The sequence below is a fragment of the Lynx canadensis genome, chromosome C2, assembly GCF_007474595.2.
Source record: "Lynx canadensis isolate LIC74 chromosome C2, mLynCan4.pri.v2, whole genome shotgun sequence".
Taxonomy (NCBI): Eukaryota; Metazoa; Chordata; class Mammalia; order Carnivora; family Felidae; genus Lynx; species Lynx canadensis.
Window position 1 is genome coordinate 108047916 of NC_044311.2, and position 20036 is coordinate 108067951.

At 32.8% G+C, this 20036-nt stretch overlaps 1 pseudogene; it reads left to right on the forward strand.

The window, feature by feature from the left end:
- The first annotated feature begins 1377 nt into the window (after positions 1–1377).
- Positions 1378–1465, forward strand: LOC115524406 (annotated as a pseudogene).
- The last annotated feature ends 18571 nt before the right edge of the window (positions 1466–20036 follow it).

The window sequence follows — 20036 nt, forward strand, 5'->3', positions numbered from 1 at the left end:
AGGGAAAACATCCCATCTGTATTTCCTGAATGGAGGATTCTCTTGAGTAAAGTCTTTTTTTAATAGTAATCTAAGAGAATTCTTCATTTTTTTAAAATAGTAATGTAAGAGAATTATTTTAAAAATAGAATAAGTAAGATTTGTGGGGTTGTGACTTAGTTTTTTGTTTGTTTGTTTGTTTCTGTAGTGTCCTTGTTCCTTACCACAGAGTGATATTGAAGACATAATCCAAGAGCTATATTCATCCCAAGACCTAAAGCTCCTTAAAGAAAGCTTTACTGGAAGTGAGTCATTAAGAAGAACACAAGTCTAAAAATGGCCTTATTTGAAGGCTGCTACCCAGGGTCACCTGGATTTGATTTTAAAAATTCCTAATTACTGGGTGCCTGGATAGCTCAGTTGTTTGAGTGGTCAACACTTGATTTCAGGTCAGTCGTGATCCCAATGTGGTGGGATCGAGCCCCCCATTGGGCTCTGTGCAGTGTGTGGAACTTGCTTCAGATTTCTCTCTCTCTTAAGATTCTCCCTGTGTCCATCTCCCTCACACACAGTATCCCTCTCTCTCTCTAAAAAAAAAAAAAAAAAAATTCCTAAGTAGCATACAAAAACCCTGTGAGTTGAGAGGCATAAAAATGAACCACCTCAAACTTTTGTCCAGGTTATCTTTTTCCTTTCAACAGCAAACCAAATCTGAATCAGAAGAGTTACACCTTCTGGTAAGGTGTTTTTCCACTTCTTGTTTTTCCACCTTCAGGTAATGGCTCAGTGACCTATGTTCATCTGTCATCAATTATTGAACAAACACACAAACACAAACAGTTGAAACTAAAAGAAATTGAAATGCCCCAAATCAAATCTGAATACATATGTAGCTGTGAGTAGACGCACACATTAAAAGAGAAACATTTAAAATTACAGATGATTTGTGAATTTCAGGCTCCACAGATACAAGTTAAATATACATATAAGTCAAATGTATATATTTTAGTCAAATTTTTTCAACAATCTAAAATGAATTACTGAAAAAAAAGCTCGCTTTATAAATAATTTATTTTTTTAACGTTTATTTATTTTTGAGACAGAGACAGAGCATGAACAGGGGAGGGTCAGAGAGAGAGGGAGACACAGAATCCCAAACAGGCTGCAGGCTCTGAGCTGTCAGTACAGAGCCTGACGTGGGGCTTGAACTCATGGACCACGAGATCATGACCTGAGCTGAAGTCGGATGCTTAACCGACTGAGCCACCCAGGCGCCCCTCTTTTTATAAATAATTTAAACAGAACAAGCAACAAGAGGTTAAAATTACAAGAAGATAGAAAAATGCACATTGCCCTCGTAGTTATGAACAACAACAAAATAGTAATAAAATCATTACAATCGCTTCTCGGCCTTTTGGCTAAGATCAAGTGTAGTATAAAATCATTACATAAATTTGAAAGTGTTGGTATTAGGATACAAACTACTAAAATCAGTTATTAGTATTAAGATATTTGGAGAAATAAGCTGAATACAGAAAGATAAGAGAATAAAAGTCATTACAGAGAATATAAATGAAGTAGAGAGAAGAGGTAATAATAGCTAAAACTTGCATATTTTCTTCCTTGTTCTAAGCACCTTATATATTAACTTATTTAATCATCATGAAAAGCCTCTGAGGAAAATTATGTTATTATTTTCATATTACAGTGGATAAACTCAGTGGATTAACTGAGGCTCAGAGAGATTAAATTATTCTGTGGTCACACAGCAACTAAATTATGGAGGTGCCACTGAAACCTAATCAGGCTTTCATTAGAATGCACATTCTTAACCCTAGGGCCAGCTACATCTCATGAGGCAGCATAGAGATGGTCAAAGAAATTCAATACACGTAATAGGTGATCCTGAAATGGAAAATAAAGAGAAAAAACAACTGAAAGACATTGAATGAAGTTATCAAATTAACAACTTGAGGGAATTATACTGATCTATATCTTAATAAAGTTACTGAACTAAGTTCAACTAAAAAGCACCCAGACAAGGTCCCTGGGTGGCTCAGTTAGCTAAGTGTCAGACTCTTGATTTCAGCTCAGTCATATCTCACGGTTTGTGAGTTTGAACTCTGCGTAGGGCTCTGCGCTGAGGAGCCTGATTGAGATTCTCTCTCCCTCTCTTTCTGCCCCTACCCCCATCTCTCTCTCTCTCTCTCTCTCTCTCTCTCTCTCTCCCTCAAAATAAATAAATAAACTTTAAAAAAGTACCCAGATAAAAAGTGCAAGGCAACCACCAGGAAGTAAAATATCATTCCGAACTTAGCCTTTTCTATACTAATACTCATTTCCAGAAGTCTTTGTAGAGAAAATACAGAATTGAGTAGGGGAAGGGAAGAAGGGAAGTTGGCTTGAGTGTTTATGGATTATTATGAAGACATTTCAATTATACAGGAGCTTGTTCTCTGAGGAAAGGGGAGGTAAAACAATATTACCAAACGACAAAATTCAACTAAACAGGCACAAAATCCTTATAAGTAACTGTAACTATTAATTAAAAATTTAGAACAAAGAAAATGAAAAGCCAATGGAGAGTAAAAAATAAATATTTAAAAATGTTTTTGGTAATATTTCTCGGACTTCATATTTTAAAATACTAAGTTTTTTTATCCATAAAGTACAGTACAAAAATAGCAATATAATAGAACATTTTGATGCACTGATACATAAAACAGGATGCTAATTTTGTGTATGGGGGCAGATAGATAGGTATATTAAATTACTGGAGTGTAAAACAAAATGTTATTTTAATCATTCCTGAAAAACGGAATTTAAAGATGGAAGATCCTCTAGTAAACATTTCTTTACTCTTTATAGTTTTTATGTAAACAGCATGTGCTATTTGATAAATTAATAGAAAGATACGGAATGCCTCTGGAGTCAAGATTATTTAGGTTCAAATCTTGTGGACCTTAGATAATTTACTCATAAGTCACAGATTCCTGTATCACTATGAAAAATAGTGATAATGAAAGTACATATCTCAAAGTATAACACACACAGAGACATGATTGATTATTAAATTAGATAATGTACATAAATAATTTGGCATGGTGACTGGCACATAATGATCATACAATTATAGTTAGTAGTTATTATGATGTCTATTTTTTTTCATTTTACATCAATTGTATTTTATAAATTTATGATAAATATAAAGGCAAGAGAAAATTCTAAGTCCATTATTGCATTAATCTGCCTTTTTTAAGATTGAATTTCAGAGATAGAATCTGAAGTTGACCTCTTACATGGTGTGCACCATGATCTGTTTGAAATTATACATTATGACTCAGGAGAAAAGGTGGAAGTTGTTTCATGTGAGACCTTGAACAAAAACAATGTACAGGCTGATCTAACACCTTCTATTCAATCCTAGCTTACACTCAGTCTGCAGTGGACAGTAAGAAGTTCAATATTAGCATAGTTCTATTCTGGCCCAGATCATTCGCATCCGTATCCAACATTTGATATCCTAATTTGGTCCGTTTAGCGAATTCACCTGTGGTTATCCCACTATTTTCAATAGACTTGAATTCTAAACATTACTCAACTGATTTCTTAAACTCTTTATCCTCTCACTGTGTATTTTGCACTATTTATTATTTGGTATAAGTGCAAGACTTTGCAAGGACATTGCTTCTCAGTATCACTTTACTCATTTTTAATTCCTTCATTATGATTGGAAATACTATAACACAGTTAATCATGTTGTTTACTTCTCCACCTTAATAAGTGACATGAACCCTTGAAATCCTATGTTTTAAAATGAGAAAAGATTTTTTACTCTTCTTTTTGCACACAGTTTAGCACATCTTTTAGCAATATTCATTTATATAATCTCAAACCTGAGCTATGATTTGAGGGATATGGCATCTGTACAACTCTTACAATAATTGGTAAGAGAATACAAATTCCTTATCAGAAACATGGGGTTCCTGTGCTGTAGAAACCTCTACTTCTATATGAGTCAATATCTGCTCACTTGAGCATGATATTTATTTGAATGAATAACCCAGAAGATTTAGAAGTGTCCTGACCTTCCATGTGAGGCCTTTTATAGCTTGATGGGAAAAAATAGTCATTAAATATTTTTTCATATTCATAAAATATATTCAAGGTTGTGTTTAAATATATTGAAGAATTTGCAAGCACAATTAAAAAAAACTTTAAAAAATAGGTCCCCTTGAAGCGAATTTGTTGTAACTACTGAAATATTTTAGGCTGGTGTCTAGACTAGGTGATAACTTTCTCACTTTTCAGCTTTGTTCTTCTAAAGAAACCAAGTCCTGAAGAAGTTATTTACTTATGATGTGGCATCAAAGTCACCCAAAAGACTTAATTCAACTGAAAATTAAGATAATTCAATCTTTATGCATCATCTTGTATATTGTGATGGTGAATCTTTTTTTTTTTTTTCCTCATTCTTTCCTTAACTACTGGAATCATCTATATATCAGCTTTTACCTACAGAACTCTCTCCATAAGAGTTAAGCCAGGGACACTTGGGTGGCTCAGTTGGTTAAACATCCCCTGATTTCTGCTCAGATTCTGAATGTCAGAGGTGGTAAGTTTAAGCCCTACATGGGGCTCAGTGCTGACAACATGGAGCCTGCTTGGGATTCTCTCTTCCCTCTCTCTTTCTGCCCTTTCCCCACTCGTTCTCTCTCTCTCCCTCTCAGAATAAAAATAAACTTAAAAAAGAGTCAAGCTAATTCTAAGTTGTAATGTTCTTCTGTCACGCCAAACTTGTTAAATATGTCACCTTTTGTGACAGGTAATGACCCATATTTCTAATGTAACTTAAATTTCCTGTATCTCTGCTTCTGATTTACCCATATATAAATGTTTTTATTAAAGTAATGTGCATTTACTGGAATGTATGCAGGTATTCTGAATATGGATACAATCATGGAATAGGAGACAATAGCATAACTATGGACAATACTGTTTTGTTGGGGGTTGTGGATTTTCACGTATTTGAAAAATCAAAAGGATGAGATCATTTCTAGATGAAAATGGTTGTATGTAGCAACTCAGAAAAGGGGTAATGGTGACTGAAATTAACAGCTTCACCTAAATGGAACTATTTTAACATCATCAGGGAGGTGCAAGAGCTGTCTGAGACTGCCTCCTATTCTAACTCCGTGCTTGTTTTAGTTCTTGTCTGTCCTTCATACTTACAGATTCATTATGCTAACCTTAACCCTTTCTTAATTCTCTAAGCTACAGTCTTTAACCTTTCTTAATTTGGATTACCTAAAATGGATTCATGCTATTGGAAAGGGATATTTTTGTCTGAAATAGAGCTTTCAGATATGCATTTCTTGGCAAAGTAGTGTTAAGTGAATCTAAAGGTCTTGCTAAATAGTAGTCATAATTCCACAGACATGCCAAGAAGTCCAGAGTTTCCAAAGTCTAAAATTTGGTGGCTAATTCAGTTGGAATCTAATTTGGTACTGATAACAAGAGTCTTGTGTTTGTCTCACAGAATCCAGTAGTCCTTCAGCAAAATCTTGTGTATCTTCCTATCAATCAAAACCTAATAGGGTGCAAAATCTTAACTGTTTTTTTTTGTTGTTGTTGTTGAACTTAGGTTTTATCATTCTTTCAATTTTTCTGTAAATTCAAATAAACCTCAAGTATTAGGTAATAAAAATTTTTACAGAAGGTACATGAGACACTTATCAAAACAAATTCAAGGGGCGCCTGGGTGGCGCAGTCGGTTAAGCATCCGACTTCAGCCAGGTCACGATCTCGCGGTCCGGGAGTTCGAGCCCCGCGTCAGGCTCTGGGCTGATGGCTCAGAGCCTGGAGCCTGTTTCCGATTCTGTGTCTCCCTCTCTCTCTGCCCCTCGCCCGTTCATGTTCTGTCTCTCTCTGTCCCAAAAATAAATAAACGTTGAAAAAAAAAAGTTTTAAAAAAAAAAAACATTCAAATATAACACAATTTAATTACATCCCATATATTAAATATTTTCTATGTGTATGATATTAAAATGAGAGCTATTGAGAATGATACACAATCTATTCTGTTAGAAAGATTATATCAAGTAGTAGATATTCATAGGCATATAAACACTAAATGTTATAATTACTATAATGGGCTACCAAAAAGAGCAAAGATAATAATAATAATAATAATAATAATAATAATAATATAACATTTCCAACACATGTAACAGACTGTGTACATTCATTTGTTAAGTAAATTTACATAGTGTTAAGACAATCTATTTGATCAAATTCCAAATGGCAAGGGAGTATGTTTGTGTGTATATGTTTGTGTGTATATGTGTGTTTCATACAAACAGGTGGGAGGATGTTCAAGGAACAAAAATGTATCAGAGTTAAAAATAAGATTAAATATATATTTGGAAATTAGAATACAATGAAAATAGCTGAAAGTTGGATTTTATTGAGAAATCCTAGTTGAAATGGTGAGATAATACATTCCACACATCTTGTTTTAATAATTTCCATGCCTTTATTATTTTATGTTATCTGTCTGTAATTCCAGTACGAAATACCTTACCAAGACCATTCTTCCTTGGAGGTTACTTCGTTCCCAAGGCTGTTTCTTTCTCCCTTCCTGCTTTCAACCAAAATTGTACTATCTTTATATTCCATTCTGTTATACGATGCATCTACTAATGACCTGATAATTTTTTTAACCAAAAGAGTTAATATTGATTATGGTGTTGTTAGTAATTCAGAATGTAAATCAATAGCAGGATAAATTTCTGGGAATTATCCTTCTGTATAATGGAAGAAAAGAGTTGTAGATAAAAATATAAGTGTGGGTGTGTAAAGGCCCTCCAGAAATAAGTATTGGAAGTAAACTAAGATAAAAAGAATTGAACACCTACTATAAGTCTGACATTAAGTAAATAACTTAATCTTTATAATATTTCTAAGATCAAAGACATTAAGCAAATTGCCTAAGCATGTACAGCTAGAATGTCATAAGGAAAATTAAATTTGGTTCTGATGATTTACTGAAAATTTCTGCTCTTTCCCTGATGCTTCTTTCTTCCTTCATTCTTTTCTATTTTTCCTCTATTTCTCCAGACTAAAATGTATTTATCTAGTTCCCTTTATGGAATAGGCACTAGTCTGGGCAATTGAGTTTATTTTGGTAAACTGCATATATCTGATCCCTGCGCGCGCGCACATGTATCTGTTTTAGTGTGATAGATGTCGTGAAGTAAACTAATGGCATTTAGAGAGTTTACATGAGAAATTACGTCTAGTTTGAAGGATCACAGAAAATCTCCATGACTGAAAGACATTTATCCTAACTGCAAACGAAAAGCCAAAGAGCCTAATAGTTACTAATTTTTTTATAAAAGCGATATTTTTAAGAAAATAATATGTCATATACTGTAGTAGTGCTTGAGATACAATGACAAATTGATCAAAATACTAACATGAAAAGAAGGTTTCTATACTTAGGTATTTTATCTTTTAGTGGAGGGGAGAAATTAGTAAACTGCATGAATAAACATGACATTCTGTACATCTGTCTATAAGAGGTAGTTGGGTGTTTGTGCCATATGAATGAGTTAGGGAGGCATAGACAAAAAACTGATGAAAAGTTTCCAGAAGAAATAATTTTGCTGCTACCTTGAGGAAGGAGATTTAAACATCCATGGGGGTAGAGATGAGGAAAATATTTAAAGTATGGGGAAAAGGACCTAAAGTAGGCAAGAATGTGTATGCTTATAAGAAATAAATATCAACATAGATATCATGCAAAGGTAAAGGTTTGCTAGAGGTACTTATAATGAGATAGTATGTAATCCTACAGTAAGTGGTATATGGGTAAGTGTGTGTGAGACAGAGATAAAAAGAAAGAAATAACAAATGATGATGATGGTGATTTTTTTTAAAACAAAAAAAAGCAAAAAAACATTTAAATACAGATTTTACCCCCCAAAATAATTCAAAAATGTATCGTAGACCTAAAGGTAAAATACAAAACTATAGCACTCCTAGAGGATAACATAGGAGAATCTAGATGACCTTGGATTTAGCAATGATGTTTTAGAAACAGCACCAGAAGAACAATCTTTGAAGAAAAGTCATTAAGTTGGACTTCATTAAAACTAAAAATGTCTGCTCTGTGAAAGGTACTATTGAGGGAATGAAGAGACAAACAGCCTTGGAGAAAACATTAGCAAAAGATGCATCTCATAAAAGACTGTTCACTAAAATATACAAAGGATTCTTAAAACTTTATATTTGGAAAATGACCCAGTTAAAAGTTGGGTACAAGTTCTAAACAAACTTCACCTAAAAGCAACTAGAGGAAGTGAGAGATAAATGAGTACACAGGAGCAACAATCAAAATAACAGGTTTGTCAACAGCAACAATAAAATAAAAAAATAGTAGAATCATGCTTTCTAATTACAAAATGCATTTGGTGTCAGTTTAGAAATATATGGCAGGATAAGGATTCTTAAAGCACTATTAAGATATTTTCAGATGTAAAGGGATGACAGAGGAAGAGACATACTGAGAATTCAGGTGTCAGTTCCCTGCTAAAAGATGTAATTTAAGATGGAAATTGAACTGGGGCACCTGGGTGGCTCAGTTGGTTAATCGCCTGGGCTCTTGATTTTTGGCTCAGGTCAGGATCTCCCAGTTCCTGAGATGGAACCCTGCGTGGAGCCCCATATTGGAGCCTGCTTGGGATTGTCTCCATCCTTCTGTCTCTGCCACTTTCCTTTCACACTCACGTGCACATTCTCTCTCAAAATAAATCAACTTTCCATATATATATATATATATATATATATATACGCACATACACACACGCACACATATGTCTAAATCATAGAAGATCAAATATATATATATGTATATGTATATGTATATATAAAGAAATTAAAATTTATAGTATGACAGTTGAAAACCTAAGGTAGATATGTAACTGATTCTATATTAAGAATAATACCAATTAAAATAAACCTTAATTTTACAATATGGGAAAGAAAAAAACCTACAGAAGCAAGTCTATATTAAAATATCAAAACAAGCTGGTAGCTGGTGCAGATAAAATCTAAATATATAAGTAATAATAATAAATACAACTATATTTTTCCAATAAAAACAAAGATTGTCAAATCGGATTTAAAAAGAGAGTGAAATGTATGATGTTTCAACGAGAAACACAACCTAAAGATTTCTAAAGATCAAACTGAGATAACCAAAGGAAAATAATTTGTGTATATTATTATATTATGAAAACATGGTGTGAAAGAATTTATGCATAAAGAGCATTATTAGAAATAAAGAGTGATGTTATAATGATAAATTTACAATTAACTTGGAAGACATTAACTCTAAGTATGTCAGACTTATATCTATGTAGAAAATGTTGACAGAAATTATGAGAAAATTGCCCATTATCATAGTCACAGGTATAAAAACATGTCTTTTTATTGATAAGAAAAGAACATTGCACTAACAATATAGATATCACCTATCTATCTGAAGTTTTTAGAATTAGTATTTAAAAGGAATTATGTGCAGGCACATTTTTTTCATGAATTTCAGTAAGTCAATATCAGTTTAATTTATCTAATACAGTTTAATATGTTAAAGTAAAATACAAAAATATTTATTAATTAATTGTTTTCAAATTAAAAAACATAAATCTAACCAACATGAAGTTGAAAGAGAAGAATAACTGAGATCCATATTATTGCAGAATAAGAAATAATGATAATGCAATTTACCAAACTTATAAAATGCACCTGATGCAGTATTTTGTTTGGAATTGTAGCCTTAAATGTCCATGTTTGACAACAAGAAAGGCTGAACATTAATGAACTAAGAATCTCTCTTAGAGTGTGAGTAGGCAAATGAAAGTAGCAATAAATATGAGAAAAGACATTTCAAAAGAAAAATAGGGAAGATTTGCAAAACCAAACGTTACTTGAAAGTTTAATGAAATAGCAAAATCTTATAATAATACCTTTAAAAATATCAGAGGGGTAAAGAGAGGTAAGAAAATTAATAATCAAAGGTGGCAATAATTACAGAAATATTCAAAATGAAAAAAATATGTATAAATTATTGGACAGTTCCATTCCATTAAATTTAAAATCTTAACACTCAAAATTACTCATTAAAATATAACTTGTCACAAGTTACAGAGAAGTAAAAAATCCTGGCTGGATTATAACCATTAAAGTAATTCAAGCCATATTCAAAATCTTAAAACAGACAAATAGGGGTGTCTGGGTGGCTCAGTAGGTTAAGTATCCGACTTCGGCTCAGGTCGTGATCTCACCGTTTGTGAGTTCAAGCCCCATGTTGGGCTCTGTGCTGACAGCTAGGAGCCTGGAACCTGCTTCGGATTCTGTGTCTCCCTCTCTCTCTGCCCCTCCCCTTCTCACGTTCTGTCTCTCTCTCTCTCAAAAATAAATCAACATGAAAAAAAAATAAAGAAAACCTTAAAAAGAAAAACAAACAACAGAGCTACAGATACTTAAGTGAGTTCCACAAAACATTGGAATGCCCAGTGAAGTCACAATGAAACTACTGAATAAAAAGAAGCCATTCCCACCATCTGATTTTACTTTCAGTATTGACTGATGACTAAATATATATACCAGCTAATCTCACTTGTGAATGTAAACACAAAAATTCTAAGCAAAATATTCACAAACTAAATGTGTGTGCACACGCACACTCCTACTCCTACTTGGAGTCTCCAACTATTATAAAAGACAAAATCTTAAAAAACTAGAAATAAAAGGGATTTTTTTTAAAAGTTAGATAAAGTTAATGTATAAAAGTTATAAACATTGCTAAGTAAAATCATAGAGGATCTAAATGGAAGAATATACTATGTTTATAGTTTGAAAAGACACAGTATAATTAATATGCCAGTTTCCTTCAAAGTGTCCTGTAAATTTAACAAAAACTTACTAAAAATTCCAGTAGATGTTCTCTTTTATTCCCTAGAAATGGGTAAGATGATTAAAAATTATCCGGATAGGCAAAGGACCAAGAGTAGCCAAAACAATCCTGAGAAGTATAAACAAAATTGGAAACTTACCTTGATGTTAAGATTTACTATAAGGATAAAATTATCAAGATAGTATTGTATTGTCAAAAGTATAGACAGATGTATCAATATAACAATATGAGAAGTACAGAATATGTCAAATATATACAGTAATTTTTGAAGTTTCCAGAAAACCATGATAGAACAACTGAGTATCTCTATGGGGAGGAAAGAAAAACTCATCTCTTACCTCACTGCAACAACATGGAAAAATCTCAAAAATTTATGCTGAATGAAAGTAATTAAACAAACAAAAGTACCTATTGTATGATTGCATTTAGATGATATTCTAGATTAGCCAACTAACCTCGCTGGAAATTAAATCCAGTTTTTCTTCTCTCAGGGAATTGACTAGCAAGTAGAAGAATAGATATTACTGGGTGATAGAATTGTTCAGGTGTCTTGATAGGACTATGAGTTACATATATATATATATATATATCTATATATATATATATATATATACCATGAGTATCTACATTTGTCAAAGTGATTAAATAGGGTACTTACTATATGCAATATTTACTGTATATTGAGTATACATTGAATGTACAGTCATTCCCTGATAAAAAAAATCAGGAGCCAACATTAAGAAGATCAAGCAAGATAATAATGATCAAAAATGGAATAATTTAAGCAAGAAAGACTAATCGTTCAGCTATTTGAAACATTGCATTAAAATGTATACATTTATGACTAATACTTTAAAAAGTCATGCTCCTCCAAAAACTATAACCTTCGCTGATCACAATTGTAAGCTAAGTGGAAAACCCGATTCTTACTTTGAAAATTGCCAATAGGAGAAATAATTAACCAAGGAAATCTAGATAATTTTGAAGGAAAAACATGTTAGGAAAATTTCTCTATCAGAGATCAAGATTATTTTAGAGATTTAGAGTTGAATAGAGTGTTATTGTGCAGGGATAGATAGATCAATTAATAGAGTAAGGAAGAAAGTCAGGAGCACTAAGGTCATATATATAGGGATTTTATTCATGACAAGGGGCCTTTTAGATTAATTGTAGAAAAGAATGATTTTAAAGTGGTATGTGAACAAATACCTCACTATAGAAAGCAATGGAACTCCATCCCGTACTATACAGAAAAATATATCTTAAGTTGCTAAAAGACATTAATTAGTAACCACATGCTATAAAACTTGTATAACAGGGCGCCTGGGTGGCGCAGTCGGTTAAGCGTCCGACTTCAGCCAGGTCATGATCTCGCGGTTCGTGAGTTCGAGCCCCGAGTCAGGCTCTGGGCTGATGGCTCAGAGCCTGGAGCCTGCTTCCGTTCTGTGTCTCCCTCTCTCTCTCTGCCCCTCCCCCGTTCATGCTCTGTCGTCTCTCTGTCCCCAAAAAATAAATAACATTGAAAAAAAAATTAAAAAAAAAAAAAAACTTGTATAACAAACCTAGAGACAATATTGGTCATGGCAAATATTCTGACTTCTATTCTAAATGAAACAAAGCCATTTGAATGTTTTTTTGTTGTTTGTTTTGCATAGGAATGACAGAATATGAGCTATATTTATTTATTTTGTAATTGTTTTAATGTTTATTTATTTTCAATAGAGAGAGAGAGAGTGCGCAACTGGGGGAGGGCAGAGAGGGGGAGACCCAGAATCCAAAGCAGGCTCCAGGCTCTGAGAGGTCAGCACAGAGCCTGACGTGGAGCTCAAACGCACAAACGGCGAGATCATGATCTGAGCCAAAGTTGGATGCTTAACCGACTGAGCCACCCAGGAGCCCCTATCTTTTATTAAAACATTTATTTATTTATTTGAGAGAGAGAGAGAGCATGAGCTGGAGAGGGGTAGAGAGAGAATGGGAGGGAGAGAATCCCAAGCAAGCTTCTCATTGTCAGCACAGAGATGAACGTGGGGCTCAGTCTCCTGAACTATGAGATAATGACCATGAGCCATTGACTTGATCCATAATTGACTGTGATGCTTACTTAACCAGCTGAGCCACCCAGGTGTCCCTGAGTTACATTTTAAAAGTTTCACTATTTGCTGCTGTCTGGAAAATTAGGAATAATGGAAAAATAATGGAGCCAGTTAGGAGACTTAATAGTCCAGGTGAAAAATGATTATTGTATAGTGTATGTAGTAGAATGGTCATATCAAAGTTACTTTTAAAAGCCAACATATGGTACTTACCATATTTATGTAATGTGATTACTTTGAGTTTGGGGAATATTCTTATTATAAATTAGATATATACAACATAAGCATCTTAAAAGGCAGGGCCATATAATGTAATTTAGTACTATAAATTAGACATTTAATTGGTTTTGTATTTTCCCAAAAGCTAAATATTAACTTTTCAAGTTCATATTTGGATTATATCATGATAACAGATTTACTATACAACTATTTTCATCAAGATTTGGTAACATTAATCAGATTTTCTTTAATTCTCCGCAATATATGTTCATAAGGATCACTCTGATCCCTCGGAAGATCCCATGATTTACTGGACTGCTGAACTATGGTCCTACTTCACGCAAGCCTTCTTTGTATCTCTAAGTGATATTTATCATTGTTGTTGATGTTCTTAGTATTATTTGTCTACAGTTCATAAATCCGTAAGTAGTAGTGATAAGAAGCCACAACGTATTGTCCAGATTAAGAATCCATCAAAATTCTTACTCTGAAAGGTTTTATTTTCTGACATTTATGGAGCAGTTAAGAAGCTGTAAACTTTGGCCAAATTCTCTTCTGATGTAAGCAAAATGCTCTAATTCCACTACAGCTCCTCCAGTCACCCAGATAAAATTTGTTTTAGATGCTTGCCACATCCTCTGACCCTCCAATTTTGAAGCAAAAAAAATTTTGGCAATTACTAATTGATTTTTTCAGATTCACACATAACAAGCCACCAGTGTTTTGCCAGGACCTGTAATAAGGGTAGGCATGACTGACAATAAACTAATGACACTAAAACCATATCCTCTCAGAGTATATTCTACTGATACTTCTCCTTTGGACAGCTACTCTTCTTAGCCTTTACTTTCCCATCAAAACTTGCTCCCAAGGTAAGGTTTAATATTAGTGTGTTACTAGTTGATGTATAGTTAAGATAGCATTTCACTAGTCTCATTTTCATTGACTTCATTTTAAAATGTTTATTTATTTATTTGAAAGAGCGAGAGAGATAGAAAGCGAGCGAGCAGGGGACAGGCAGAGACAGAGGGAGACAGAAAATCCCAAGCAGGCTCCATGCTGTCAGTGCAGAGCCCAACGTGGGGCTTGAACTCACAAGGTCTTGAACTGCCAGATCATGACCTGAAACAAAATTAAGAGTCTGTCACTTAACTGACTGAGCCACCCAGGCATCCCCATTGAACTTCATTTTTTTTTCTCTAATATATGAAATTTATTGTCAAATTGGTTTCCATACAACACCCAGTGCTCATCCCAAGAAGTGCCCACCTCAATACCCATCACCCACCCTCCCTTCCCTCCCACTCCCCATCAACCTGAACTTCATTTTTAATGGTAAAATTGAAAGCTTTAACCTCTCACCATATATAATGCATTGTTTTGTTTTGTTTTTAGCTGAGCATCTATATATAAATATTTCATTATTCTTGTTTTTATTCCTGGGTCCCTAAATATTAGCTTAGATTTCTAGGACCTGGAAACTTTACAGAATAGATTAAATAGAATCTTCACTTTTCATGTATAATAGCTTATAATATGGTTGAACTCATAGGTAGGTAATTTTTTCCTAACTCCAAAATGTTACAATTTTATTGAAAATAAACATTCAGGTTATCTCTTTATAGTATGTTAAGTAACTAAAATTTAAATAAAATTTTAAGAAAAAAATAAGTAACTGTCTAGGGCATGCCTTTGGGAAATAATTCACTAAAGATCTATTTTGTCTAAAATATGTACATACATATATACATACATACATACAGTGAGCCCGTAATAAAATATGTGAGTCTTTAAAGAAAAAAAATGATGTCTGAGCAAGTTTTTTTTCTTTAAAAAACAAAACAACATTTTAAAAATCATTTTTAGGCTCACAGAAAAATTAGAGGAAGATACAGAGACTTCCCATACTTCTCCTGCCCTCTAGCATGTACAGAATCACCATGATCAATATTGCCCACCAGAATGGTATATTTGTTACAACTGATAAATGTACATTGACACTGATAATTTACATGAGGGATTTCTCTTGGTATTGTACATTCTGTAGGTTTGGACAAATGTCTAGTGACATGTATCCATCAATATGGTATCATAGAGAATTTCACTATAAAATTCTAAAAATCCTCTGTGCTCCATCTATTCCTCCCTTCCCTCCCATTCTGTGGCAACCATTTATCTTTTTGCTGTCCCCATAATTTTGCATTTGCAGAATGTCATATAGTTGAAACTACATAGTACTATATGTACAGTTTTCAGATTTTTTTTACACGTGGCAATTAAGGTTTCTTAATGGTCTTTCCATAGCTTAATAACTCACTACTTCTTAGTACTGAGTAATATTCCATTGTCTGGATACACCATTGTTTATCTATTCACCTACCGAAGGACATCTTGATTGCTTCTAAGTTTTAGCAATTATGAATAAAGCCCTTATAAATATTGTTCTCAGGTTTTGGTGTAGACATACATTTTCACTTCCTCTGGGTACCTACCAAGGAACACAAATGCTGAATCATAGGTAAGAGTATGTTTAATTTTGTAAGAAAATGAGAAACTATCCTTAAGGTGGCTACACCATTGTGCGTGACCACCAGAAATGGAGGAGATTACTGTTGCCCTGCATCCTACCAGAATTAGGTATTGTCAGTGTTTTGGATTTTGGCCATTCTAATTTTGGCCTGTATTGTTTTCAGTTTGCATTTCCCTGATATATGATGTGGAACATCTTTCACATGCTTACTTAATATCTATGTATCTTCTTTGCTGAGGTGTCTGTTAAGATCTTTGGCCTGGTTTTTCATTGGGTTGTTTGTCTTCTTATTGTGGAGTTGTTTGCTTGCTTGGTTTTTGTTTGTGTTCTTATTGCTGAGTTTTAAATTGTCCTTTGTATATCTTGGATAACAGCCCTTCCTCTGATGTGTCTTTCACAAATATTTTCTCCCGACTGTGCTTTTACTTCTATTCTCTTGATGTTGTCTTTCACAAAGGTTTTAATTTTAATGAGATCCAGCTTATTGATTCTTTCTTTTGTGAATTGTGCCACTGGAGTTATTCTTAAAAGCTATTGCCACATCAAAGTCATCCAAGTTTTCTCATATGTTATCTTCTAAGATTTTATACTTTTGAGATTTGCATTTAAGTCTGTTATCCATTTTAAGTTAATTTTTTGTGAAGGCTGTAAAGTCTGTGTCTAAATTCATTTTTTTCACATGTAGATGTCCAGTTATCTTGCATCATTTGTTTAAAAGATTGTCTTTTCTCCATTACATTGCCTTTGATTCTTTGTCAAATGAATTGTCTGTATTTGTGTAAACCTATTTTATGATTTCTATTCTGTTCTACTGATACATTATTTCATCAAACCATGTTGTCTTGATTACTGTAAATTTATATCAGGTCTTCAAATCAGTCAGATCAGCCCTCCAACTCTGTTCTTCTTCAATATTGTGTTGTAATACTGAATCTTTTGCTTCACTATTTAAATTTAAGAATCAGTTTGTTGATATGCATAAAATACCCTGCTGGGATTTTGACTGAAATTGTTTTGAATCTATAGGTCAAATTTGGAAGAACTGATAATATAATAATACTGAGTCTTCCTATCCATGGACATGGAATATCCTTCCATTTATTTAGTTATTTTTTACCTCATTTTATCAGAGTTTTATAGTTTTCTTGTATAGATCTTGTACATACATTATTAAATTTTTACTTAAGTATTTCATTTTTGGGGTGCTAATATTAATGAGATATGGTTTTAATTTCAAATTCCACTTATCCCTTGCTGATATTTAGGAAAGTGATTGACTTATGTATTAACTCTAAAATCTTGCTATAATATGTTATTAGAGCCAGGATTTTGTCTGTTCTTTCAGATTTCCTACATATATGATTATGGCATCTGTGAACCAAGACAGTTTTATTTTTTCTTCCCAATCTGTATGCTTGTCTTGTCTTGTCTTGTCTTATCTTACTGTCTTAGCTGGGACTTCCAGTACAGTGTTGAAAAGCAGTGTGAAGAGAGGACATTCTTATCTTGTTCTTGATCTTAGTAGAAAAACTTCAAGTTTCTCACCATGAAGTGTGTTGTAAATGTGACTTTTTTGTACATCTTCTTTATCAAGTGATGAAGTTCTCTTCTACTCCTAGTTTACTGAAAGTTTTTGTCATGAATGTGTTGGATTCCTTTGCATCTGTCAATAATATCATGTGATTTCTCCCGTTTTTAGTCTGTTGGTGTGTAATGGATTTCATTAGTTGACTTTTGAATGTTGAGCTAGCTCTGTATACCTGGAAAAAATTTCACTTGGTTGTGGCGTAAACAAGTTCTCTTTTCGTTAAACTCAAATCAAAGATAATAATTGAGAGTAGCCATATGTAATGATTCAAATATTAGTGGGCAGTATAACGATATGTAAGCATATATGTAGCAATCATTTCATATGGATTTATACCTATTTTTTCTGGATACTCTATCCTCATTCTAAATCTAAGAAATTTAATCTAAGTATTTTAGTATAATGTAAATGTAATTTTCTTAATATCCTTATAGAAAGTCATGAGAAATTTAATTGGCTTACATCTATATCTAAAAATGTAGATGAGTTAGAGTACAATCATTTAGTTAAGGGCAATAGTTTTTCTTTGTATGATAGTTATGTTCACTTGCTTAGAAACATGACAGAAATTTATTTATATGTTACCAATTTCCAGAGTGCAGATCTTCAGTTTTTGAAAAAAAAAATATTATTTCCCCTCAGATTCTAGAAGACAAATATCATCATAGTTACCGTTGTTTGTCAGCCCCATCATTTATCCTCACCTGCTTCTTTCATGATAGAACTTCAATTTTGTTCAATTATATATATATATGTTTACATTTATTTATTTATTTATTTATTTATTTATTTATATAATTTGTAAATATATTAAAATATATATTTTAAAATATATTTATTTATTTATTTATTTATTTATTTATTTATTTATTTATTTATTTTGTAATGCAGCCCATGTTCATCAAGAAAGTGCATACCATCCACTGGATCTGAATTTTGGTATAACTAAAATAATCATAGGAATTCCAGTCCCTTTGAAAATGTTAGGTGCAGAAATTTATGCCTAATTCAGTCAGCATTTGCCACTCACTTGGGCAAACTTATTGAGTCATGTCTGAACTCCTGAACTAAGCCCCATCACAGAGAAACCAATAAGAAAGCATCTCGTGGCATTTGCCATTCCAACAATTTATGAGCAGAAAAGGAACCAGCCTTGTCAGCTAACGATCCCAAGAGAATGAAGCTAAGACCATAATAACATGGTTGAACCACTGACTGCCTTAAAGATTGAAAAGTCTGTTCTATCTCTAATTAGATGTGCTTGCTGTTTAAGGCAGTTTGAAATTTTCTTCCCCTATATATGTATATATATGTACATATATATTATACACATATATATATGAAATTTTCTTCCCCATATATATGTATATATATATGTACATATATATTTATACACATATATATTTATATTTATATCTGTATATATATAGCATAAATATATACATATATATAATGTGTGTGTATGTGTGTGTATATATATGTATATGTGTATATATGTATCCACACTCATGAGTAAAGAGACTGTTTGACTCTTCTGCAAAGAGGTAAAGGAACAGAGTTTAATTTGGAAGAAGAATAAAGTAGATTAGTGATGTTTATATGCTTCAGGAACAACATACAGAATCAAATGCTTATTAAAGGTTTAGTTACTTCAAGACCTCAAAAGTACAAATAATCAGGAAAAAAAAGAAAAAAGGCACATAAGTTATTTAATCAGTCAATATAATAATTAAAGTGTAAAAGCTTTTTCATTTGTTTCAAACAATGTCATTTGTTTTCTGTTGATGTTATTTTCTGCATACAGGTAGAGGTGTTTCTCCATAGTGAGGTTCATCACGGTGTGGTATGAGAAGGCAACACAACTACCCCCAAATTTTATTCTCACTGATTTATACCATGAGTGTTTATTCTTTTTGTTGAGATATTCAAAAGTCTTGTAAACTGTAAAATCATTATCAGAGAGAGATAGAATTCAGTAATCTCTGACCTTGAATAATTTTATCAATTAAATAGTCTAGTCAGCTATTTAGCTTTAATGAAAGGCACAAGAGGAAATAAACATTGCTTTTGCCACAATTTGTTCTAAGTCTATCCCTTTTATGTAGTGTCAATTCTTAGGCAGTATTTTGGATTTAGTTTTGAAAATATAAATGACTGAGGTAAATATGCAGTATAATTCACTTACTTTTAGAGATACAGATCTCTTACATCCAGGAGCCAGAAGGACATTATGTTAAGATGTTATCTCCTGTGTGTGTGTGTGTGTGTGTGTCTGTGTGTGTGTGTGTGTGTATGTAAGATTCTATGTATTTGTTTACTGTCTGTGTGATCCAAATATACTCATATTATTTTTGGGAGCTTTGATAACCTTTGAATAATACTTATTTTTTCATTCATAGGCATTAATGTACTTCCAATGTTTAGTTTGATTTTGTTTTCCCCATGGCTGAGCAAACAGCTCATTGCTTTTAGAGTCTTTAATGTTTTTGCTGACAAATATCTTCCAGTGACAAGTTCTATTTTTTCATTGCTTTTATTTGTAAACACTATAAATATATATGATACATGATATATTGGGACTGAAGTCTCTCTAATCAATATTTTTAAGAGACAAAAGTATGGTTTTATTTAAAAAGCTACACT